Here is a 9,515-nt window from a genome sequence, read left to right as displayed (position 1 = left end):
GCGCACACGCATTCTCTCACATGCTCTCACAACATGTACCAACCACTGCATGTATCTGGGGTTCCAGAGGACAAGCTTCAGAACTCTCCTTCCACTGTGGATTTCACGTCTAAGCTGTTATTAGGCCCTTGCAGTAAGCATTTTACCCACTGAGGCATCCATCGCACAGGCCCCTAAAAGATGAACCTTTGAAGAACAACAAAATCCATTTGCTTTAACACTACAGCGAAAAGCTTTCTGAGTTTATATTGTATAGGACTTTGCTTTAGTTTAGATGGGATTGTGTCCCCAAAATGATCATGTGCTGAAGGATGGTTACCAGTACAGCACTGGAAAGAAATAACAGTATCTAAGGGATGAAAACTTTCAGGGTTGGTTTATAGGCTCAAATCTCATCAACGCTGGCCTCAAAGAATGGTTAGGTCTTAATTCTTGTGTGAACAGACCATTATAAAAAGATGACACTTCATCTTCCCAACTCCCTTCCTTCTTATCTTGCCCTGAGTTCATATTCTCCCTCCCCCACCTCCCTCTCTGCCTCTCTTCTTCCCCCTTCTCTTACATGTCATTTTACCATCTGGTATACTATGATTGCAGACTTACCAAAAGGCCAGAGTTGATTTTACAATTGTGGCCTCCATAACTGTGACCTAAATACACCTCTTAATTTTATTAAGTATTTAGGTATCTTGTTATAGCCACATGAAATGAACTGAAAAAAATGCACACCATTCCTACTGATTGTCTTCTCTGCTACTTCCAACTAGTCGTCTCTTTACATATGGATATACACTATGTGTATAGAGAACTATGGTCACTAATGTAATTAGAGAGACAAGCAGGAGAAAGAAATGAGCTACAGAAAAGACTTTACAACACAAGGAGCAACTAGCTACAAGCAGCTAAACAGAAAGAGCCCACTTCCTTAAATTTGCACGTACACCTTGTCCTTGATATTCTGTCTCAGAATCTTTAGTTTGGTTCATGAAACTTTCTTCGGGAGCCTGATCTGTTTGTTTGTTTGTTTGTTTGTTTGAGACAGTATCTTTTTGTGTAGTCCTGGCTGTTCTGCAACTTGCTATGTAGACCAGGCTTGCCTTGAACTCACAGAGATCCACCTGCCTCTGCTGCCCTGCCCTGCAATCTGTCTGTTTAAGACAGGGTCTCACTCTGTAACCAGCCTTGAGGTGATGCCCTTGCCTTATCCTCCCAAGCGCTAGCATTACAGGCAGCAGTCACTACGCTTGGTAGACTGGTGCTTTCTTCCTTTTCCTTTACAACTCCCCCGCCTCACTGCCCCAGCACTGTCATACGATAAAGTGTAGTATTCTCATTATATAATACTGAAATCATTAGATATTCACATGCAAAAATAGAAAATTTACCCCTCATCTCATTCCATATACAAGATGAGTCAAAACTTTACTAGATTTAAATTTANGAGTTATAATTATAAAACTTCTAAATAAAAAGGTAGGAGAAAGTTTTAGTAAAATAAGCCCATATTTTCTTTTGTTTCAAGACACAATTTGGCTATGCATCCCAGAATATCCTAAAATTGACTGTGTAGCCTAGGCTGGTCTTAAACTCTAGGTCTTCNTACTTCTGCCTCTAATTACAAGCATGTAATACATGCTTAACTTTAAAGCATACTTTTAGTTGGTAAATTTTACATTAATATGTAAAAATAACTGCTCTTCAAGAATGTAGTTAACAGGATAGGAGAAAATGTTTGTTACACTCATATGATAAAGACTCATATCCAGAATTAAACAGTAAGATAAACAACCCAATACAAAATTAAGGGAGGAGGTTGAGGCTGTAGTTCAGCTAGTAAGAGTGCCTTACTTGCATGCACAAAGCTTTACTTTTGATCACCATAAACTGTATATGGTGTCACCTGCCTGTATTTCCATCACTCTAGAAGTGGAAGCAGAAGAATTAAAAGTTCAAGGTCAGTCNGGCGTGGTAGCANACGCCTTTAATCCCAGCAGAGGCAGGCAGATTTCTGAGTTCGAGGCCAGCCTGGTCTACTAAGTGAGTTCCAGGACAGCCAGGGCTGCACAGAGAAACCCTGTCTCGAAAAACCAAAAAAAAAAAAAAAAAGTTCAAGGTCATCCTTAGCAACGTAGTAAGTTCAAGACCAGCCTAGGATGTATGAGGCCCTATTTCAAAGAGAAAGGGATGGGGTAAAGAAAGACTCAAAAAGTAAGCCAATGGCAGATGGCCTGAGTTAAATCACTGGAACCCACGAGGTGGAAGGAGAAAACTAACTCCTGAAAGTTGCTCTGTGTTTTACATGCCTTTGGTGTGCCTACTTCCAAATAAATGTACATCATTCCAAATACATACTTCTGAAATGTGTTTATGTGTAGGAGTACTTTACTTACGTGTGTCTGTGTACCATGTGTGTACTCAGTGCCTATGGAGACTAAGAAGAAAGTGTCAGATCCCCTGTAAGTAGAGTTACAGATGGTTGTTAGCTGCCACACAGCCATGTCCTCCGCAAGAGCAGCCCAGGCTCTGAACTACTAAAACAATCTTTCTAGCACTGGTCCTCAAACCAAGAAAAAGTAAGTAAAGCTAAGTAAATCTTGAGACAGCAAATTCACTTTAACAGAATAAAGAAAGCAAACAAAATCAATCCCTGACCATTCAAAGGACAGCAGAAAGGACACTAAAAACATTGCTAATTGGGATATCAACTTAAATACTTTGGGAAGCATGCTTTCTGATTTCTTAAAAAGTTAAACACATACTTACCGTATGACCCAGCAATTCCACTTGTAGGTATTTATTTACCTTTGGAAAATGAAAACGTGTGTCAACACATAAACGTTTATTTGAAGCTCACAGCAGTCTCACTCATAACAACCACAGTTGGAAATACGACCAGTGTTCAACAACTCGTGAGTGGATATGCAAGTTGGGCACATTGTCAAACAGAAAGATACTAGCACAAAACTTGCTGAAGTTCAGCAAGGGCAGCACCTCCCTGGAATCCCAGCACTGGATCAGGAGTTCAAGGCCATCCTCGGTTACAAAGTCCAGACTACACTATAAGAGGCCCTGTCTTGAAAGAAAAGAAAAGGACAAAAGACAGGCACAAGCCTTTCATTTCAGTACTCAGAAGGCAGAGGCTGGTGTATTTCTATAATTCCTGGGGAGGGGCAGCCAGTCGGTCACTTTACTGTGGGCCAAGCAATAACAAGCTACATTGCCAAAGTTATTTAAAGGGCTATAGAAATGGCTCAGCAGTTAAGAGCACTTATTGCTCTTGTGGAGGAGCCAGGTTCAATTCTCACATGCTCAAGGTAGCTTACAGCTATCTGCAATTCCAGTTTCAAGACATCAGACACCTTCTGACCTCCTTGGGTACCATGCAAGCATATGTACACATACATACATGCAGGCAAGACACACAGAATAAATAAATCTAAAAACAAGCAAACAAAAGGACTCTAGTATTTATGCCTCTAGAATATGTGGTTAAAAACTAGACCATTACATAATTCTACCCACCCCAATATAAGCCATGAAAGCAGTTAACAGAGGTCTTTTCTTCTTCTTCTTTTTTAAAATCTTTTTTTTAAAGATTTATTTATTTATTATATGTAAGTACACTGTAGCTGTCTTCAGACACTCCAGAAGAGGGAGTCAGATCTTGTTACAGATGGTTGTGAGCCACCATGTGGTTGCTGAGATTTGAACTCCGGACCTTCAGAAGGACAGTCGGGTGCTCTTACCCACTGAGCCATCTCATCAGCCCTTTTAAATCTTTTAAATTGGAAACTGCTTGGATCTTCTTTTCTTTCTCTTATTCTTTGGTATATGTGTTTGTTTTGCTTTTTGAGATGGAGGTCTAACTCTGTAACCCAAGTTGACTTTGGATACCTGATCCTCCTGCCTCACACTTTCAAGTGTAAAAATTACTAGCAGCTGCTACTATGTCAGACTCTCGATTTTCACTTCCAAAAGTGAATTCTCAATTATTCTATTATTTAGTTATGTAACATGACAGACCTATCATTGTAATTTCAATATACTTTATCTTGAAGATAAACAGAAAATATAAGTGAGGAAATTAGTAGATCACATCCTTTAGGAAAAGACTACAGTGAATAGGTCCATAAATAAGACTACTTGTAGAATAGTTTGCAAGAGTCTACGTTCAGATCATTGAGATATTTTAAAATCTCCTGAAACCAAATACAGACTCAAGGACTAAGCCAGATCCATTCACTAGGCTCACTAAAATACAACCTCCACCAAGCCTCGCCCAGTAAGGAAGAGGCCAAACTCACCCTAACATGACCTTATCTTCAGAAGTCTGCCAAGGAACTGTTGTAGAAATCGCAACCATATGCTATTTCCCTATTCCTCAAAGTAGTACAAAATAAAGCAGAAACTCTGGGCTTGATTTGTCAAATAAAGAAAAGAATATGGTTCTGGGCATAACATGATTGTAATCCCAGAACCTGGGAAGTGGAGGCAGGAGACTCCTCAAGGACACTGTTGGCTATACAGAAACTCAAGGCCAGTCCAGGCTATGTGAGACCATGCTCACTCTAGCGCTCTCTCTTGCTTGCACTCTCTGTCACCCTCTCTCCCTCCCTCCCTCCCTCCCTCCCTTTCTCCCTCCCTCTTGCTCTCTCCCATGCACACACACAGGAATAGATCAGCATCTGCTGAACTGACCATGGAACTCTATCTATGTAACCCACCACATCATCACATTTGTTACGACTTTGANCACTGCTGGGCATGGTAGTGCAAACCTCTAATCCCAGAGTGCGTAGGATGCAGAGGCAGTCCAAATTCAGAGTTGGAGGACAGTCTGGCATACATTATGAGTCTCAGGATAGCCAAGGTTAGAGAATTATCAGTAATACTTTTAAGTAGCATTCAATGATTCTCCCACAATCATCTCTTAAGATAATAAAGGATTAAAAACACAACAACAATAAAGGTTTTACTCAACAATACCCCAAATGCAGAATTAGAAATTTCTTTTATAACTGTTGGGTATTGTTTTGTTATGCTGAGATAGAGTCTCAGTCTGAAGCCCAGGCTGACATTGAACTTATGGCAGTTCTCTTTTGCCTTAATCTCCCAAGTGCAAGGATCACAGGCCCCAGACACCACCCAGGTAACTAAATGGTCTTACCTAAGAAATTCAAATTTGGTATGAAATATAAAAACCTATCCAATTAACTTACCATATTAATAAGCTAAAAATATCCTATCACACAATCATTGCCAGCCTAGCCAAATCAATGACTTTCAGGTTTAATGAGAGATCCTATCTTCAAACCTAAGAAGGATAAGAGCAATTGATAGACCTAACCAGTGAAATTAGGAAAGAAAACAACGGAAATGCAGAAATAAGACTGTCTTTAATCCCGGGTGGCATGGCAATATAGGTTACAGAAGAGCTACTAGAACAAATAATGGCTTTCCCAGGGTGGCAGGCTATATGATCACTTCTATGCTTTCAATTAACTACAGTCAAGAAGTCAACTGTGGTGCAAAAGTATCTCAAACCCAGAAGGAGGTAATATGTCCGATCTTGAACTCTCCCCCTGTGTGTCTGTGCTGCAGATGCTGTCCACTCACCACAGGGAGCATATAACGAGCCTCAGTGTTGCCCTAACTGTACAACTAACTTTTGACCTTCCAACTCTAGAAATACTTGCCTCAAAACAAAAAGGTCAGACACACTTCTCACTAAGTACATTAACATTTTGTTTTAAAAGTAAGTGCTTGAGACACCTCACTTCTCAAAAGTTTAATGATTTGATAAGAACTATGAGTAGGTTACAGTAAACAAGCTTTTACAGTTCAACATTTACTAACTGTAGACTCTTAATGAGACTCTGAAAGTGAAAGAGGAAGCCGGACCCTGCCCTCAAGGAGCTCTCAGTCTGGTAGGAGAACCGTACTGAATGGCAATCATATGAGAAGGCAGTGACAAGTGTGCACAGGGTCCAAAGATAGCACACACAGTGCATGAGACAAGGAGGGGCTGAGCCAGATTTCAGGAGTGCATACAAGTTTGGCCAGTGGTTAAAGTACCTACAGGTAGATAACATAAATTCTTTCAATGTTCCTACTTTGAGAAAGATTCTATAAGATAACTTTTGAATCATTGTCTTCTAGAACAGTGATGAATGCAATAATGAATAAGATAAAACTCTCTAACCTCTTAACTTGCAATTAAGTGATGAAGACCAGTGATTCCATTAAAATGCAGCCTGGTTACAGTGAAGGGCACTTGAGGTAGAAGGGGGAGGACCATGAGTTGAAAAGTCAGCCTGAGCTACACAGCAAGACCTCATCTCAAAATAAGTATGTAGACAGACATATGTGTGCTTTATACCATCTGTACTAGATAGTTTTACGTTAAGTTACCATGATTTAAAGTCGTCTGAGAGAAGGGAACCTCAACTAGGAAAAATGTCTCCATAAGAACAGGCCGTAGGCAAGCCTCTAGGGCACTTCTCTTAATTAGTCATTAAAGAGGGAGGACCCAGCCCATCGTGAGTGGTTCCATCCCTGGGCTGGTGGGCAGGTCGAGCCAGCCAAGAGGAACAAGNCAATAAGCAGTACTCTGCCATGACCTCTGCATCAGCTCCTGCCTCCTGATTCCTGCCGTTTGAGTTCCTGTCCTGATTTCCTTCAGTGAAGAAGGAAAAGTGTAAGCCAAACCAACCCTTTCCCAGCCAAGCTACTTTGACCATGGAATTTCATCATAGCAACAGTAACGTGAACTAAGGCAAACTGGTGCCAGCATAATGGAATGCTGAGGTGGTAACCTGACCATGTTTTGAAAAGGACTGTGCAAGGAGTTTAGAAATCTGAGCTAGAAAATCCATTGAGTGTTGAGAGCTCTGTGGAGCTTGGGAGACAATGTTGAGAGCAATGCAGATGATCAAGGCCTGGCTTGTGAAGGGTCAGAGGAAAACAAAGACTCCACCAGGCCATTTGTGTGAAGACTCTGGGTTATCTGATCAGCTGGAGCTGAACAACCAGCCATGTTTAACAGGAGCCCAGAACCACTACAATAAACCCCCCCCCCTTTTTTTTTTTACTAGGACAATTGATGCTGGTCATCTGGAGCTAANAATTACCAGTGATTAAGAAGAGACCAGCATCACTGAGGTGAAACCTGCTTAGTGTTCCCTAAAATTCATCACACTGTAAGACGTGTTCCGAGGTGGCCAAGGTTGTGCCTTGCAATAGCAGTCAAACTTGATAGTCTAATAGTCACCCAGGTGGCACTGGTTTTGAAGTCATGAAGGAGTCTTGGAGAGCAGGTGAGGCTTGGAACTGTGAGAGGCCAGAAGAGGCCATTGGTGAAGGTTCCGCCTCAGTGGTAGTTGAAGGCCAAGGATTGAACAGGGGTGGGGGGGCATGGGTGGGCATGCCGAGAAGCTAAGGGTCAGCACCACAAAGAGAGCCTTGGAGAGGCTATTGNTGAAAGTGCAGAACAGCTGCAGTGAAAGATCCCAGAATTTTGAAGATGCCGGTACCACGGGAGGACCACAGGTGTGAAGTGGAGTCGGCCCAAGCTTAGAAAACAAGTTCTGTAGGCTGCCGAGGGTGGAGCTGAAAAAGTGACCCCAGAAGATCATGCATGGATCCCAGACATTGAACATGGTGTTAGATATACTGTTGAGAGTTTGGTTTTCTGCTGATCTGATTGTGGTGGTGCCCTGGTTCTTCCCTCTTGAAGTAAGAAAGTACTTAACATAATTTTGACTTGCACAGGAGCCCACAGTTGAGAGATTTTGGCTACACAGAGTAACAGTCTCAAAAAAAAAAAGTTTTTGGACTTTTATACAGACTGAATATTTTAAAGGGAATGAGCTTTTTTAAAAAACTAGTTACTGATTTGTGTGTGTTTGTGTGAGTGAATTTCCCATCATGCACCGNAATCCCACTCATCTCCCTATCCCTTCATATCCACACCCACCCTTGTACACTTCCCTCAAAAGAAAAAGACAAATCTCTAGAGTGGAAGCTGTGGTGTGTCACAGTGTCACACAGTGTCCCCTTCTGTCCTAACAGCTTTACTTGCAAATGTTCGTTGCAATGAGTCACTAATCTGGTTAGAGGCCCCTGGCTTCTGCTACACTATCAACACTAGGGCTCCTCTCAGATATCCTGTTGTCGCCCCGTGTCATGGAGATCCTGAAGCTTTGCTTCTGCAGGACTGTCTTGCTTCTGCAGGACTGTCCTTCCCTAACTACAAGCAGTTCATCAATGGGGTAGATTTGGGGGAAGACCAACTCAAAGCCCTGGATCTCAGCCTGGTTGGTAGCTGAGTTGGTCAGCCTGTCAGCTCTTCTGTGTACTTGTCACCAGAGCCAGCTATCCTGCTTTGCCCAGGCGAGGGGTGGGGCTATTTCTACACNGCCCTCAGATATCAACATAGTCACAGGAAGCAGCCCAGACCAGGAATGTCCTTATAACCTTTGGTGGTAACATGGACCAGAAACATCAATAAAGCCCCATGCTGCTGCAGGGCCACAGACCCAGACATCGCCGTCCACCATGGCCTCAAGTGGCACACAGGCTACTCACATCCTGCTGTTCCTCACACTCTCATGTCTCCAGTTCCATCTNTCTTCACATTGTACAAACCATCCCCGCTTCTCTTTCTCTCCCATCTTACCACCACACGCGTGTTCACCTTGGCGATGCCCACCTCTGGGCCTCTGGGGTGCTTCCACCTGCCCACGCTGCATGGTGACCGTCTGCACTAAACTTTCAATCCGCTGGAATTTGTATTGAATTGAAGTTGTAAAGACTTTTACACTGTAAACATGTAAATAACTTTTAAAGTTATTTGTTTTTAATGAGATCTTAGGGATGAATGAGAAAGAAAAGGTTGTGGCTTAATGGTGATTTTTTGTGTGTGTGTCAAGTTGACAAATGATAAATTGTGCCAGATAGTTTTATGTCAACGTGACACAAGTTAAATTCATGAGAGAAGAGAACATCAATTTTAAAAATGCCTCCATGAGATCAGGCTGTCGGCAACCCTCTAGGGCTTTCTTAATTAGTCATCGATGTGGCAGGGCCCAGCCTGTTGTTGTTGGTCATGCCATACTGGGCTGGTAGAAAGCAGGCTGAGCAAGCCNGTAAGCAGCACCTCTCCATGGCCTCTGCATCAGCTCCTGCCTCCAGGTTCCTGCCCCATTTGAATTCCTGTCCTACAGTGGGTGATATGGGCCTGTAAGGCAAAGAAACCCTTTCCTATCCAAGTTGCTTTGATCATAGTGTTTCATCACAACAATAGTAACCCTAACTATGACCCTACTGTTTTTATTTAAAGAATTTTAAATTTTTCTTTAAAAAAATCTCATGGCTGTGCATGTTTTGCCTGCATGTGTGTGGTGACCGAGTCCCATAGAAGTCAGATGAAGGCACTGGATCCTCTGAACTGGAGTTACAGGTGATTATGAGCTGTCATGTGGTGGGAACAGAATCTGGATACTGCACAAGAATAG

The 9,515-nt window shown here is 42.3% G+C and overlaps 1 protein-coding gene across 4 annotated transcripts in view; it reads right to left on the bottom strand.

Moving 5' to 3' along the window:
- The window catches only part of Tfdp2 (transcription factor Dp-2), an 83,225-nt gene that overhangs the window by 64,361 nt on the left and 9,349 nt on the right, over positions 1-9,515 (bottom strand). For 2 of the 4 annotated variants that reach the window (XM_029481298.1, XM_029481300.1), the window contains exon 2: positions 2,764-2,802. The exons of the other annotated variants lie outside the window; for them this stretch is intronic. The gene's annotated coding sequence lies outside the window, so the exon portion shown is untranslated. The remainder of the gene's footprint in view (positions 1-2,763; positions 2,803-9,515) is intronic. 4 annotated transcript variants of the gene reach the window in all.

This window comes from Mus caroli, chromosome 9 (assembly GCF_900094665.2).
Source record: "Mus caroli chromosome 9, CAROLI_EIJ_v1.1, whole genome shotgun sequence".
Taxonomy (NCBI): Eukaryota; Metazoa; Chordata; class Mammalia; order Rodentia; family Muridae; genus Mus; species Mus caroli.
Note: the sequence above shows the minus strand (reverse complement) of the source record. Positions and strands in the feature narration are given on the sequence as shown.